The following is a 16,899-nucleotide window of genomic DNA, read 5'->3' as shown; positions in this document are numbered from 1 at the left end:
CTTTCGCACGGCACTGTACTTCTGATCTTCACAGCTAGCTCACAACTTGCAGCTATCTAGCTCACAGCTAGCGTGCACTCACCGTGGCACCCATTATCGAAGCTATCCCTCCCGGCCTACTCAGCTGTTCTCCCGAACCCCACTCATACACGGTTAGAGCCCAATACTCCACCGGATCCTTGCTGTAAACTCTGGACCTTGGCACCGGATCACCGCTGCTACCGATTGGCTAGTGGCTAACGCCACTGCCACGAAGCTAGCATCAGTTAGCCGTGAGCCAGGCGCATCTCCCGGCTAGCAAACTAAATTCTACAATACCTCTTTCGCCATCTGGCTTGGATTCTCTGTCAACACGGCGCCCCGCCGCACCACCACGACTGGTCTGCCGACGAATACTCCATCCGCTGTGCCTTCAACCGGCCTCTGTCGGAGCAGACGCTCCTACTAGCCCCGGGCTACTAACTTTAAACACTGTGTCGCTATGTAGTGGCGGCTTCCCTGTTCCAGCTACTGCTGCCCCCTGGACACTATGATCACTTGGCTACATAGCTGATGCCTGCTGGACTGTCCATTAATCACGGTACTCCATTATGTTTAACTTACCCTAGTAAAACTGACTATCCTACCGATCCTCGACTTCGGCGATGTCATCTACAAAATAGCTTCCAATAGTCTACTCAGCAAACTGGATGCAGTTTATCACAGTGCCATCCATTTTGTTACTAAAGCACCTTATACCACCCACCACTGTGATCTGTATGCTCTAGTCGGCTGGCCCTCGCTACATTTGTCGCCAGACCCACTGGCTCCAGGTCATCTACAAGTCCATGCTAGGTAAAGCTCCGCCTTATCTCAGTTCACTGGTCACAAAGGCAACACCCACCCGTAGCACGCGCTCCAGCAAGTGTATCTCACTGATCATCCCTAAAGCCAACACCTCATTTGGCCGCCTTTCGTTCCAGTTCTCTGCTGCCTGTGACTGGAACGAATTGCAAACATTGTTGAAGTTGGAGATTTTTTATCTCCCTCACCAACTTTAAACAGCTATGCTGTTGCTCTTTTGAATTGCTGCCATTTCTCTTCTGAAACAGGAAGTTGATGAGCGATGTACATTACATCCAGCTCACCATCCAGCAATTTCTTTATCTGTTCCTTCAGGTATGCTTAGCTCAGTGCATCAGTGATGTGTATCTCCTTTCCTGGTTTGTATGTCACATGTAGACAGTATCAATGTATTTTAATCAGTTTTCTTTGCAGTCTGGCTGGTGTTTTCTGGAGCAACTTCTGGAAGATTGTTTCCAAGGGCTTGTGTTCTGACTCCACCTGATCTGGTTTCCATACAGGTACTGATAAAACTTCTCGCAGTCATACACCATCACCAGTAGCTCTTTTTCATTTTGAGCGTATCTCTTTTGACAGTCTGAGGGATCTTGACCCATATGCGATTGGCTGACCATCTTGCAGGATCACAGCTCCCAAGCCTTCTGAGCTGGCATCCACAGATAGTGTCACTGTTTATATTTTTATTTACACCGTAGTACTTTAACACTGGCTGCCAAGTGTTTTCAAGCTTTTGAAGCTGTTACTGTGAAGACTCTCAACACCACTGAATGTCTCCTTCCAGCAGTTGTGTGTCAGTGGTGTGCTGATATCTGAGAGATTTCAGATGAACTTTGCGAGATACTTCAACATTCCCATGAACCTCTGAAGTGCTGCTTTGTCCTCTGGCTCTGGCATTTCTTGTATTTCTCTGACCTTTTCGGAGTCTGGTTTCAGGACTTTGTTCAACACATGTCCAATTTAGCGAGTTTCTGTCATTCTGATTTTGCACTTTCAGTTTCAAGTTGATGCTTCTCAGTCTGTCTAGTAGCTGTCTCAGTCTCCGGTCGTGCTGTTTGGTGTCATCACCCCAGACAAGAATGTCATCCATGATGTTTATGACACCTTCCAAATGCTGGGTGAGGCACCTCTGGAACACCTCTGGAGCACCTCTGGAGCGGACACGATTCCGAACAGCAGTCTCTTGAATGAATACCTCCCAAACGGCTTATTGAACGTGCAGAGTCGGGAGCTCTCTTCATCCAGTTGGATTTGCCAGAATCCTTGGTTTGCATCAACTACTGAAAATACCTTGGCGTTAGGCATTTCAGAAACTACCTCTTAAATGGTACACAAAATATAATGTTCTCTCTTGATGGCTTTGTTTAGATCCTGTGGGTCCATACATACCTGTAATTTGTTTGGCTTCACGATTGTCACCAAGTTGTTTACCCTTTCAGTAGGTTCAGGTTGCCTGACGACATCCATGACACTTTTCTGGGTGACTGAACCACTGGTGTGACTTCTGGGTCTATTTGTATGTGATGAACTCCCGAAACACATCCAGGTCCAGTGAATAAATCTTCATATTCACTCAAAATGTCAGTCTCTGTCCTTTGTTCAAGCTTGAATAATCTCTGTATTAAGCTCATTTGCAGACAAGCTGATCTTCCAAGTATTGCAGGTGCATCTTATTCTATCACTTGAAATTCCAGGTCAAACACGTTCTCTTTGTATTGACGTTTGAGTGTTTTCTTGCCCTTTGGCTCCATCTGGTGGCTTGAAAACGTCACTAGCAGTTGGATTTTTGCATGGAATCACCCACTCACATTCACTGTCAGTGTTTTCAAGTCTCTCATGGACGAGACATTACACTCAGCTCCTGTATCCAGCTTAATAGTAACTTTGTGGTTTTTTATTTTCAGTGTTTCTGGCCACAGCTAATTCTCAGTATTTTTCTCATTGACATTCACTACATTCAATACGTTTGGAAAAGCTATTTTAATACATCCAAGTCCTCTACATCATCATCCAAATCAAAAGTATTTAATACCTTGATTGCATCATCTCCGGCTACGTGCAGGAATGTGGCACATTTAACTTTTCCGGATTTCTTGGAGATGCCACTGGCATTGATATAAAGGTTGAATTTTTGGATCCACACTCCAATTTTCGACTACATTTCCCTCTAGGTTCAGAGTAGTTGGCGGTCTCATTTGTTTGATATTTCGGAGTGTTGAGCTTTCCTTGTATTACTTTTTAACTTCTGACACCATCTAATATATTAGCACACTGAGGCAGGGATTTGGGTAGAATAACAAAATGTATCAGATATCATGGGTCAAATGCAAGTACAGATGGTCAAGTAAGAATTAGTAACAGTGCGACCCTCAGGCACTCCAGGTGCACACATGACACCTCAAATACACTACAAGTTGAACATTTCCTGCATTTCAGAAAAGTACTCGTGCAACAGGGTGAACAAATGAAGATCCTACATATATGTACAGTATTTCTTACACTCTTCTTTTTTAACTGGAATTGTGTTGTTCATTGTTAATAAGTGTAGCAATTATTCCAGTTTAAAATAGTTTAGCAAAATACTTCACTCATCAGATTGTGCTGCTGTCTCCTCTTGTTGTAATAAAGCGAGTCTGTGACCGTGGTTGCGGGAAACATTTTTGGGGTGTGCCTTTTTTGTTTGTTTGAGTACATGGTCCCCAAAAGGTCTTTTGACGTCACTGATGGGCAGTGAATTCTATTCGCGACAGCCAGGTTGGTGCTAGCCTTGGGATTCGCTAGTGAGCGCTGTTTCGTTCCTCAGGAACGCGAGCATACCATAGACAAGTTCTTGCTGCGTGCATTCGTAGAGGGAACAAAAATCAAGCCTTCGGACGCACTTGTGTTGGAGCGCACCAAAGCACCTTTCTACACCCACATAGCCTACGGAAGTGAAGAGTATCGGGTCACATGTCAGTAGATCGTTAAACTGATACATCAGTCATTCAGCCTGTTCATTTTCATCAGGAAACTACTCGAAATGTAGCTATGTGTTAAAACATCTATCTGTGCATGTTGACGGGAGAATGTACAGACAAGCTAGTGAGGTTACTAAGGAAACGCATCCAGAGCTCTTTAAAAAATCCTTGCTGTAGGCTAGTTTGGAAATACTAAACATACTAAACTCTTTTCACTGAATAAATGCAGCAGGTGATATCCCAGATTAGGCCTTTAACATTCTATTAACGTCACATTTCAACATACTTTACGTTGAGCATCAATGGATGGAAGTCCTAAATTCACACTGGTTTTGTTTAATTTCAATCCAAGTGTTGTTCAGTGGGCAGAAAACGTCACCCATAGGGTTAGGAATGTCATCCACCTCTTCTACCTCTCTCAAGGTACATTAAGTCGATTTAGAAGCAGGCTCCCAGCAACACTACCTTTACCTTCACATCCAGTTCCATAGGGAAGGAGATTCCAAAGTTATCTGCATCTATGAAGACTTCTCGCAGGAATCCAACCCACTGGTTACTGATCTGCCCCACCACTGTCTCATCCAGAGACTTCACATCAAAGGTGACATCTGAACTGCAATGACAAACAACATTTGGCCCATGGATCTTAAACTGGGGCTGTCTCCTCTTGTTCTGCACAGTGAGTTTGGGCAGTTAAGGGTGCCACTCCTGCACCACATAGCCTATGGGGCTACCAGGGGGACAGAACCTCCAGCTCTTGCAGGCAGCAGGGGAAGCAGCAGCAGTCGCACCTCAAAGGCCGTATCAGGGTCATCACTTCCTCTCCCAGGTTGTCCTGGATGTGAAGGGTGAAAGATCGGTCTCGGCCCAGAACTGTAGAGTGCAGCATTCCTTCTCTGCTACAGCAAACACTTGCTGCCGGACACTGTTCTTTATAATGTAGTTATGTTTCACCTCCCAGCCCAGAACCACTTCAGCCAGATTAACTTTCTGATGGATGAGGAGCTGATCAATTTAGTCCTGGAGGGCAGGCTTGTGGTCTGAGAGGGGCAGGCTTGTGGTCTGAGAGGGGCAGGCTTGTGGTCTGAGAGGGGCAGGCTTGTGGTCTGAGAGGGGCAGGCTTGTGGTCTGAGAGGGGCAGGCTTGTGGTCTGAGAGGGGCAGGCTTGTGGTCTGAGAGGGGCAGGCTTGTGGTCTGAGAGGGGCAGGCTTGTGGTCTGAGAGGGGCAGGCTTGTGGTCTGAGAGGGGCAGGCTTGTGGTCTGAGAGGGGCAGGCTTGTGGTCTGAGAGGGGCAGGCTTGTGGTCTGAGAGGGGCAGGCATCATCACAGGATCCCTAGGGGGCACAAAGCCTGGGGTTAGAGGTACTCTGGAAATCATGGGTGCGGGGTAGAGGCCTGAGGATAGAGGGACACCGGGGCTCGTGTTTGCTGGGTGGGAAGCATTATTGCACCCCTCGGCCATGATTGCCTGTCCTAAGCCAGGTGGGGCAGGGATCATCACAGGAGCCTGAGGGGTGTAGTCTCGGATCCTCCATCCTCAGGGTCTGGTGGGCAGTATGGCACCTTCCTGCAGTGGCTGGCATGGATTCAAGTAGACCTATTAGCTATGCGAACAGCAACACCTGGTATGGTCCAGTCCACCTCTGGTGGTTCCAATGCCTTCGTCTCAAGTCTCACCACCAGTCAGTCACCTGGTTGCAGTTTGTGCAGGATCCCCACCAGAGGCTGGGGCAGAGCTGCTTTCACCCTGGGGAAAATAGTCTTCAGAACATTGTTTAGAGCAGTACAATAACTTACCATGTCATCGTTGCAGCCCCTCAGGTTCAGCTTGTTCTGTAGGAAAGGGGTCAAAATCTCATGGGGGGCCAACCCAGTAGTTATGTGTGCCCGCCCCCTCATGTACATCAATGGGAGTGGCATTACCATGACCCAGGGGAGGCCAGTTCCTGCCATGAGTTTCACCATCATAATGTTCAAACAATTCAAAATATGAATTTATACTTTCAATTTTACTTTCCAATGAAATTCTAATTTCCTTTATTTCCCACTTTCTTTGTTACTTTCTATTAACTACATATCTCTTCCTCTCAAATACCTGACTTTCCATTTTACAATCTCTACTATACTCTGTCTCTACTATACCTCTGTCTTTAATAATTACTCTACCAGGTAAATCTACCACTCCCCACTATTGACACATGGTACTGGTACTGGCCATGCACTAACTTAGCAAGGTAGGGAAAACAAGAACGTGGCAGAGTTGGCAGCCCAGCCGGGCCCAAGCACAGTTTCTGCACAATGTCATATGTACACAGCCTCTTCCACTTCCTCAGCTCGACAGGACCTACAGAAGTTCGCAAGTCTGAAATGTCATTGGGGGAGAAGAGATTCATAATATGATGTGAACCCATCTGCAACACAGGAGAATCAGTAGACACAGCTGCTGCTTTGGCTGCCAAATCAGCCATTATGTTGTCCTTGGAGAGTTAGTATGAGCCAAACATTTACATACAGCTATTTCAGAAGGGAGAAGAATATCTTTCAATAGGTTATCAACAAGCTTCCATTGAGAAATAGTTTTCCCAGAGAACATGAGGAACCCACGCTGTTTCCCAATGTAACAAAATCATGTACTACCCCAAATGCATAGCGGCTATCAGTGTAGGTAGTAACTGACTTATCCTCCGCCACTATACAAGCTTTTGTGATTGCAAAAAGTTCTACAGCCTGCGCTGAGAGATGTGGTGGCAATTTAGCACTTTCAAGTGTGGTTGCCGCTGTTGTTACAGCATATGCAACAAGTGGTTCTCCTTTCTCAGACCTCTGAGCGGAGCCATCTTCAAAGATTTCCAATTCAGCATTCTGCAAAGGGACATCAGTCAAATCTGGTTTAGATACAAGCTCCACCAGCGCTGTGCAATCATGGGTTTCTCCTGTTCTTAGTTTGTAACAATGTAGCTTGATTTCGCACAGTGCACCTTTTCAGAGTCACATGAGACATGGTTAGAAGCACATTCTGATAGTGCCTTGCTGGAGTCAGATGAGCAGTCTTGGCCTGTGAGAAGAGAGCATAAACAGCGTCTGGTACATGCACAGTTAGTTCACACATAGCAATGATGTCAGCATACACCAGTACAGCCTCGGTAGCTGCAGCAACTGCTGTCAAACAACACACCAGGCACTCTCGCCACGCAATCCAATTGCTTAGAATAGTAACCCGCTGGTCTCTGTTTCCCACCCATGGTCCTGAGTCAACACAGAAGACATAAACCCATTCTTCTTACACACACCGCAAACAGATTGAAAGGGTTTAGAATGTGCACAGGGAGACCCAGACATGGAGAAGTAGTCATGAGTAAATTTCAGTTGCGTCAGGGCAGTCAGTCATTCAGGGGTTCATTTTATCTTATCATTCATAGCCATCTTGTGACCGTAAATGAGATCTAAGAGAGGTTGGACAACCACGGCATAGTCAGGCAGCCACGCCCTACAGTACCCTGTCATACCAGTCTGTGACATCATGTGTCGTTTGGTAACAGGCTATGGGACAGAGAGAATAGCTTGTACTCTCTCTGGACCCAGCTGTCTGCCATTGGGAGTGATATAATTTCCCAAAATACTTTACAGTTTGGGAGAGAAGTTGCAACTTTTAATTTTAATATATATATATATATATAAAAAACATTTTTTTAAATTTAAATTACATTAAATTTAAATTGTTGTATTTTTTTGTTTGTTTTTGATACTTTGTGGCCATTCTCTGCCAGAAAGATCAAAAGAGCTCAAGTATCAGTTTCATACACCTCAAGAGTTTCAGAGCAAAATAACAAGTCATCAACATACTATATTAGAGTGCTCCCCTCCGCGGGAATGAAACCCTCCAAACCCTCCATTTGTGCCAATGCGTTTGAAATAAATTTTGGGGGACTCAATGTGCGTCACTTGAGTGGGTTGAGTCTGCCTGTCTGGGTTGGCGCCCCCCTTGGGTTGTGCCGTGGCGGAGATCTTTGTGGGCTATACTCGGCCTTGTCTCAGGATGGTAAGTTGGTGGTTGAAGATATCCCTCCAATGGTGTGGGGGCTGTGCTTTGGCAAAGTGGGTGGGGTTATATCCTTCCTGTTTGGCCCTGTCCTGGGGTGTCATCGGATGGGGCCACAGTGTCTCCTGACCCCTCCTGTCTCAGCCTCCAGTATTTATGCTGCAGTAGTTTATGTGTCGGGGGGCTAGGGTTAGTTTGTTATATCTGGAGTACTTCTCCTGTCCTACCCGGTGTCCTGTGTGAATTTAAGTATGCTCTCTCTAATTCTCTCTTCCTCTCTTTCTTTCTCTCTCTCGGAGGACCTGAGCCCTAGGACCATGCCTCAGGACTACCTGACATGATGACTCCTTGCTGTCCCCAGTCCACCTGGCCGTGCTGCTGATCCAGTTTCAACTGTTCTGCCTGTGATTATTATTATTTGACCATGCTGGTCATTTATGAACATTTGAACATCTTGGCCATGTTCTGTTATAATCTCCACCACTGGCCACCTCACATAGCCTGGTTCCTCTCTAGGTTTCTTCCTAGGTTTGGGCCTTTCTAGTGAGTTTTTCCTAGCCACCGTGCTTCTACACCTGCATTGCTTGCTGTTTGTGGTTTTAGGCTGGGTTTCTGTACAGCACTTTGAGATATCAGCTGATGTACGAAGGGCTATATAAATACATTTGATTTGATTTGGTTTGAGGTGCTCCACTACCCTCTCCTCTGGGGTCCCCCTTTGGGGCCCCCTTCTCAGTCTGCCCAGCCTTTGCTCTTCTGTGGCTCAGAGCAGTCAGCCGCAAAATGACCCAGCTTCCTATAGTTGTAGCTACAGTTGTAGCACTTGTGCCAGCTTCCTACAGTTGTAGCTACAGTTGTAGCACTTCTGCCAGCTTCCTACAGTTGTAGCACCCCACGTCCTGCCCCCACCGTAGCGCTGAGTCCCAGTTTATTTTTTACAGATATGGGCTATCTCGGTTTGTACTGACCCACCAATACCCTCATCTCTGCTGAATATTTCACAGCATCCTTACTTGGGTCTGGTAGGTCTTCTACAATGTCTTTGATTTCATCATGTCTTTACGTCCTCTGGACATTCACAATTGGATTCCAGGCTGTGGCGGCAGCGTCATTGGCATTGTCAGGTCAATGCTGAGGGTTGGGACAGGCCATTAGAGGATATTGTTGATGTAGGCCTGATGCTGGGTTGTACGGGGAGAGGGTAGAGGCACACCTCTCCATCCTGGCCCGTAGATGGTCCTTCAGCAGGAGAGTCAGCAGGGGTGCCCCTCCGTCCTCACTTTCCTCACTGGAGCTGGGTGGAGGAGCCTTGAGAAAAGGATTGGTCTTCGTTCCCTTTTGGCGTGCTCCCCCCACTGCGTCTTCAGCGGGACGGGCCGGGGTCACCCCAGACCCTGTCAGGACTTATGTCACCCTCCGCGCCAGATGATCAATCACCGGGGTGTTGGGAGAGACAGGGGGTGGGGCAGCAGATTGCAGTGGTCTGGCATCCGGCGGTTCAACTGGAGGCGGCAGAGGAGGTGGCAGATTCGGCAACATTGGATAGAGAGTTTGAAGAGTAGCATAGGGAGGGGGACAGTCTCTGTCATCATCATCTTTCCTATTCTTTCTGACTGTTTCATATTTTCCCTTCTTTTCTTCTTCCTCAGTCTGAAATACCATATTCTGATGGGGCTTTCCCTGAAATGGGTCCTGTTTCTCCTTTTGTTTGTCAGCTTCCATTTCCCATTTCCTGAATTTTACCCTGTCTATTTGATCCATTTTCCCTAGTTTACCTTCTTTCTCTACCAATTTCTGTCTTACCTTGTCTAACAGCATCACACTTAGTGTCCCACCCTCTCTATGCCATAATATCCCTTCCCCACTTATCTACCGTGACCTTCAAGGCTCCTGTAGGAGGGTCTGGAATGCCTGGTTCTTTGTCCACACACACTCAAAGATAACACAGACACACACAGGGGTAGACAAACAAAGAAAACCAGTTAGCACTGTTTATGATTTTATATTTTATCCATATGTAATTCATATCTTCATTAAAATACTGCCTAATTAGTGGCCCCAGAACGGGATATTATCTCCACACGAGGATATTGCGTACTGCGATTACTGTTGTATAGATTCTCTTATGTCTATCCAAATGTACAAAACTACCTACAGAGTACTGTGTCTTCTATCTAATTGTGTAACACGGTCCCAAAAATCCAATCTTACCTGGTATATTTTAACCTCCACCTCAGGTGAAGTGCCCGGAATAACGAAACACTCACAATAACATCTAACTATCGTAACCCAGGGCATACCTGGCTAGCACATTTAAAATAAATGGATTTAACCACTTCTGGGGATCAATCAGTAACTTAGACACGTAAATACCTCCTTCAGACAGCGGTCCCTCATCCAATGGGACTTCACCAGGTACCATGCTTCCCACAGAACCCACAGTCACCCTGGCCCCTCGCACCTACAGACCGCACCAATCCCCACTGTAATCAATTCAGTGTCAGGACAGCTCTAGGTCGCCTGCACCCGAGCAGTGACAGAGTATCGTTGAGTCTGCAAATCCTCAGATCACTCTCCTCTGACTCGGCCCTGCTTACGCCTCCAAGGTGTCGCCTCACACAGGACCACACTCGGAGCCTACGTAACTGAGGCTTTTCTTAAAAACTTGACTTTGTGTGGTTCCCTCACCTCCTTTTCAATAATGAGGAGAGACAAGGTCAATCACCGATCAGGATATTGGTGGAACATCTTGCTCCCCTCTCTCAATACTATGTTCGGAATCTGGTATCCACCCGTGTCCGCTTTCTCTCAGATCTTATGCAGTCCAGCTGCTCCTTCAGGTGTGCGGCTCCCCTGAGATTCTAATTTCTGGCTCCCCTGGGCACAGTTTACCCAGAGTCAGAGATATACTTAAACTAAATCTTTATTCACTTATTAATAAGGGAGCAGGTCACATCAAACACAAATGAATGGAGTGAGTACTCACTGAGTGGAGTGAGCCTCTGAGTCATATACTATCTCAGGATAGGTCAGGATAGGTGCAATCTCAGAGATGACACACAATGGTTCCAGACACTAACCCCCACATCCAGTGCCAGACCTTAGGCTCCAAATACAAGGAACTTGTTGTTTTGTTCAGTACTAAGAACTTTGGACATTTGTTGTTACATAGTTTCCACCTTGAGCTAGGGGAGAGAACAATCTCCCCCTAGGAGGAGTTGATTGATGCTCAGACATTGTGGAGACAAGTGATTGGTTCCCCATTACTCACGCATCCCTTCACATGGTTTGCAATAAAGACACACAGTTCGCATATGGAAACAATGTTTCCTTCTGACCTCCTTTGCCATACTCCTTGCAGATATTCTGCATAGCAACAGGGACATGTGATAGATAAGCCTGACTTTTCCCCTCTCTGGACCCAAGGTGGCTGAGGCCCATTTGAGGGAGGAAGTGCAGCTGCCAACATCAGAGTGCGAAAGGAGACATTCTAATAACAAAGAGTTTCAACAGTTCAATCATATAGGCATATTCTGCAGACAAGACATCTTAATTATCTATGTTACTTAGCTAATTCTGATGTCTCCACCACAGGGGGCATAAAGCCTGGGGGTAGTGGGACTCTGGGGCTCGTGAGAGGGGTGAAGACAGCATTATGGCCAGGCGCCTCTACTGAGTTAAAGGGTGCCTGGGGTATCTGTCCTGAGGAAGTGTCAAACCATCCTTGGGTGAACAAGGCAGTTCCACTATTGAAACTCAATCTACCATCGAACATACAAAATGCTAAAATGAGTTTTCCTTCCTATTTTTGTTAAATATATGACAATTACATTTACAAGACAATTTAGGAAATGGTTGTCCAAAACTAAACTTCAGCTTGTTTGAAACTCCTTTGTGAGTCTACAGAATCCAAGGGTCCTCTCTTTCACGTAGGTCAAGTTACAGCATCACACAAAGAGCTATTTCTCTTAGCAATGCTGCCTTACCAGTAACGGAGTAACTGTCTGGCACATTTATATCCAGCAGTTTACAGTTCAAAGAAGCCTAGGCCTACTATTTAATAAAGTTTGTTATACCTTATAGTTTATGACTTTACCATGCATAATGTTTCCACCTTTTAGGCTCACAGTTGATGCAGCAACCAGACGTGTAGGCAAACAGTTCACTGCGCATGAGTGAAGGTGTGGTGTGAATTTCCACTAAGGTAAACCGACACCACAAAGGCAGCCTGGGCTATTAGCAAAATAAACAACTGCTTAGGCCCCCCCAATGTTCAGGGTCTCCCCACAATCTGTGAGGAGGACCCTAAACCGGATTCTGCTTTGGGCCCCCAATGTTCAGGGTCTCCCCACAAACTGTGAGGAGGACCCTAAACCGGATTCTGCTTTGGGCCCCCAATGTTCAGGGTCTCCCCACAAACTGTGAGGAGGACCCTAAACCGGATTCTGCTTAGGGCCCCCAAAAAGATAGGGTCGGTGATAAAAGTATTAGTAACCTGCTTCGAAATGGTGCCCAATAGTGCTTGTTTGAATGAATCCCAAATAAACAAACCAGTCACTCCTAGGTTATTAACTGTGTATGTATTAATACTTAACCCAGAAAATATCAAAAGCAACAGCAACCAATAGAAATCTATCACCATAAAGTCATAAACGAATCTTCCATATATAGTTCATCCTGTCCAACTTGCAATAAACCCAACTGGCCAGCAGGAATCACTATTCGATAGATTTTCAGTGATGTTGTATGCATGCTGTAACCAGCTATCTAGCTAATCATAAACAGTCAACGCAGCTGCTTTCTAGCACGAGCTGCATCCCATCAACACAATTGCCTCGGATTCGAACACACTAGTGTCAAACCACCGACACAGAGGAAGAACACACTGAAAACGGTGAGTCACCCATCATTTCATGAAGATGGAATCGATGCACCAATTTGAGCTAAACATTGAAAGCAGAATGGCTTAGCAAGATAGCTATGAATAGAGGTCTCCGAAATACCAAAACATTTCCCCAGTGCTGTAGCAGCTAGCTAACGTAGCTGATAGCCTACACCACAATTAATGTTGGCAAAGAACAGAGGCTTGGGATGCCAGCTAATCGTCCAAGCTAACTAAAGGCGTATTGGTAGTGTCAAAATAACATTTTTGTCAATGGAGTATTGTAGCCAGGGCTTTTCTGTTACAGTCGGGTTTAGAGGAAAATACTTTACAGTTGTAGTAAATAACAATGGCCTGTAAAATAGTTTAATTCCCAATGTGACATCAGCTAGCTAGTCGTTTTCTCGCTTTTTGTTCTCCCCTGTCCATTGAGTGAATGGGGAACGATGACAACTCACTCGCTAGCGTAGTGGAGAGTGCCTGGTATTTCAGCGGGCATTTCATTGTTGTAACATAAAGCCTTGATGTAAGTGGCGAAATGATGTGCCCATAGCATCCCTGTGGTTGCTACAGATGGGAGGAAAACAGTGTAAACATCTGTAGCAACAAGCAAGATTGGTTATAACCACGAAAGTGTAGGAAATATGTCAGCTGATAATGAAGCGGTTTGGGAGCTTCATGCAACTTTGATTCTATGGCATTTTTTTTGCTGACATGATGCCAAAAAGTGAGCAAACTTTATATGTGACTATATCATTATTAATAATCAATTTCAAACAAGACATCTTCTCATTAATGATTTCATAATGAACTGTCTTTAAGACAGCTTACCCAACCCTTTAGTAGCCTACCTCCTTTAAAGGGGGACTGATGTAAAGTGTTGCAATTGGCAGTATATTTTTAACTGTGCATGTGGTTGTAGCTGCCAAGCCCGTTATTAGAAGTGAATAAAGCTTATATGTATTGTGTAGTATATTCACATTGCTAGAGTATGTCCATTATGCTTGTTGTCTGGTCATTTTCTCCTACAAGGAGGAACATATGAGTTATTTCTAGTTTTTCTGCCTATGGTTATCCTCCAGACCATTTTATAGCTGGTCCTGAAAAAACCTTGCTTCCTGTTTTTTGGGGGGCAAGAATCTGGCCCCTTGTTAGAGGCTTGTTTAGATGTATGGGGTCTCCTGCTGCTCTGAACTCTGGGAATGTCAGATAGAACAGGAACTTTGTCACCAAAGTTTCACCCCATTGACTACCAGAGTGGGACTGTGTGCATTCGGACCCATTTTGAGCCCCCATCACTCACTGGAACAACAGTTAGTCTAAACAGTTAGTTCACATTCAAAATATCTGCTATCACTCAGGTAGGGGTAGGTTTAAGTCCATTTGGGTTTTGGCTTACATTGACTGTGATTTACACACATGAAACGGAGGCTGAAATATAGTTTAAGCCTACATCATTTGGGGATAAAGCCTTAGGCTGTTTGTGATTCTATGCTACACCATGGAGAGGGTGGTCCGCATAGGGCTGTGACCGTCACAAAATTTCGTCAGCTGGTGATTGTCAAGGAAATAACTGTAGTTCTCACATTAATTGACCGTTAATTAACAAACACATTTAGCATCTTCTGCCTTCCACACATAGACTTTAAAATGGATTGTAGGCTAATAAATCCATGTAATATAGCCTACACCTTCTCAATAAATCCATTATTTAGTTTAGACTAGTCTTAAGAAGCATGATATGAAGAAAATGTATAGTATATTTCAGAAGAAAAGAATAGCATATTCTAAGTTGTCCTTTTGTTAGGTCCTGATGTGGTTTATGCCAAATGGCTGTGGGCTACACTAGTTCATTTAGTAGACAAGATTTGCTTATAATTCTATGGCATTATTTTATAGTAGAATACAATTGAACAAAGCTGAATAAATTATATATTTTTTCTACAAACGATTTGAGGGAGTGCGTACATGCGGCTATTCTGTGTTGAACGGTTAATAAATAAATGGGGCGGCAGGGTAGCCTAGTTGTTAGAGTGTTGGACTAGTAACTGGAAGGTTGCAAGTTCAAACCCCCGAGCTGACAAGGTACAAATCTGTCGTTCTGCCCCTGAACAGGCAGTTAACCCACTGTTCCTAGGCTGTCATTGAAAATAAGAATTTGTCCTTAACTGACTTGCCTAGTTAAATAAAGGTAAAATAAATAAATAAATAAAAATAAATAGGTACTCCTATGCTTAATTTTGTCAAGGCTGTGGGTAACTGGTGAAAGAAGTCAGGCGCAGGAGAGCTGAGATGCGTGGACAAGGTATTTAATTCAAGAAAACACCAGTATAAACACAACTCCGGTGGAAGTCGTGACAAACGTAGAGTTTTTAATGTAACTAGTTGTTATACAAACGTTGGGCTATATGTTTTGATTTTTAATACGTTGTAAGGCTATGTGATGCCACTAATGATGATTTGAAAAATGTCACTTGAATGGCATGAGCTCTGCTTTGTTTTTTTGCGCAGGCTGTACATACTCCAACAGTCTCTCATTCACAATTTTACAAGCACTTGATAATGTCTCAAATTTCATGGCGGCATGCCCTTTGTGGCCCTAATGCACCCTAACAAAATCCATGCCTTTTGTGGCCCGGAGTGTTGCGTTGTGCCCTTCTCCCTGAGTGTGCAGCACATTTCGTCTCGTGATCGGGGCTTTCTCACAGGCTACAAGTTAAGGCAGACTCATCGGGGATGGAACTGTGCGTGTCCTTATCCAATTCCGAGGTGCATATTGAAGATATTGGAAAAACTGTCCACATTTACTTTTCATCAGCCAACAAGATGAGTTGGCCTAACAAACAACAAAAGCACTAGCCTATGTCAAACCACTGTCCCCATAGTACAAAAGTTGACCTATTCTAAAACTGTGAGAAATAAATATTCCATATATAGTGAGAAATAAATAGTCCAAACATAGTCTGGGGCAGTTGTGGGATACGATAGATAACAAATTAATACAACCACTAGCATCCCCCAAAAATGTTAATGCAATGTGGCCGACGCAACAGATCAGAACATTTTAACTTTTTAAATTAATTTTTAATTAACTAGGCAAGTCAGTTAAGAACAAATTCTTATTTACAATGACGTTCTACTGCAGCCAAAGCCTAACCTGGACGACACTGGGCCAAATGTACGCCGCCCTATGGGACTCCCAATCACAGCCGGATGTGATGCAGCTTGGTTTCAAACCAGGGACTGTAGTGATGCCTCTGGCACTGAGATGCAGTGCCTTATACCGCTGCGCCACTCGGGAGCCCAAAATGTTGATAAACTATTATGCTATTTCTTCACATTATAAGCACAGCAATGTGCACATGGTAGTAGATTATAAGTGCGAATGTTCCATTAGCGGAAAACACCATTATCAAAAGTGACTGCAAATGCAATTATGCATGTAATGCTTTTACTATAAAAGGTGCATATTTATGGTGAAAATTATCTTCCCCAAACTTGAAACTCACACGCTGCTTATAAATGCCAGTTAGGCTCTATACCCCTTGTAAATCAGATTAATGTGATTCATTTAAAAAAGTTATTTGGCCACTTTAGTTATACAAACTTTATTCAAACATATAGACCTATGGGCTAGGCTACATGAATTGTGTGACTATGATTCGAACAATTCACAAAAAAAGGCATTGCTTTTTATGCTGGGCATCATTCAAGTGATAGGATAATATTGTCACCCATCAGACTAGTCTTCATTTAATTTTGTCTTTAAATATACTAAATAATATGGGTGTGACATTTTGTTTTGATCTAGAATGGACCATTATCTTGCATCTGTATCAAAACAGGGGCAGCGGGAAAAATACATGTCATCTATGTACTATTTTCCCCTTGGTTTATTTTTATACTTCTGTTGTAAATATGAGCAATGTGTTTAATATTAGGAAAGTTGAGAAATAGATATAGTAGGCCTAGCCTGTAGAAATCTCATCCTCCTCTTTTTAATAGAGGCCATCACTTTGTTTTGTCCTGCAATTGCATAGCCTATAGAAATGTTGCGAACATGAGCTTATTGGCTCTCATGAAGTGTTTGATTAGATTTTTGAAAACATTTGCTTTGATGTCAGAGTGATTAGAGGGACAATAGAGTGCTGAGTACCAGGAAGTAAGCAAGTTTGGTAGGC

At 44.4% G+C, this 16,899-nt stretch overlaps 1 protein-coding gene and 1 pseudogene across 3 annotated transcripts in view; one reads left to right on the top strand and one right to left on the bottom strand.

The window, feature by feature from the left end:
- Positions 1-2,646: 2,646 nt before the first annotated feature.
- Positions 2,647-4,811, bottom strand: LOC124004938 (annotated as a pseudogene).
- A 7,768-nt stretch (positions 4,812-12,579) lies between these two features.
- The window catches only part of LOC124005683 (unconventional myosin-XVIIIa-like), a 183,917-nt gene continuing 179,597 nt past the window's right edge, over positions 12,580-16,899 (top strand). For all 3 annotated transcript variants that reach the window (XM_046315142.1, XM_046315141.1, XM_046315138.1), the window contains exon 1: positions 12,580-12,730. The gene's annotated coding sequence lies outside the window, so the exon portion shown is untranslated. The remainder of the gene's footprint in view (positions 12,731-16,899) is intronic.

The sequence above is a fragment of the Oncorhynchus gorbuscha genome, linkage group LG19 (genome assembly GCF_021184085.1).
Source record: "Oncorhynchus gorbuscha isolate QuinsamMale2020 ecotype Even-year linkage group LG19, OgorEven_v1.0, whole genome shotgun sequence".
Lineage (NCBI taxonomy): Eukaryota > Metazoa > Chordata > Actinopteri > Salmoniformes > Salmonidae > Oncorhynchus > Oncorhynchus gorbuscha.
This window is presented reverse-complemented; position numbering and strand designations above follow the sequence as displayed.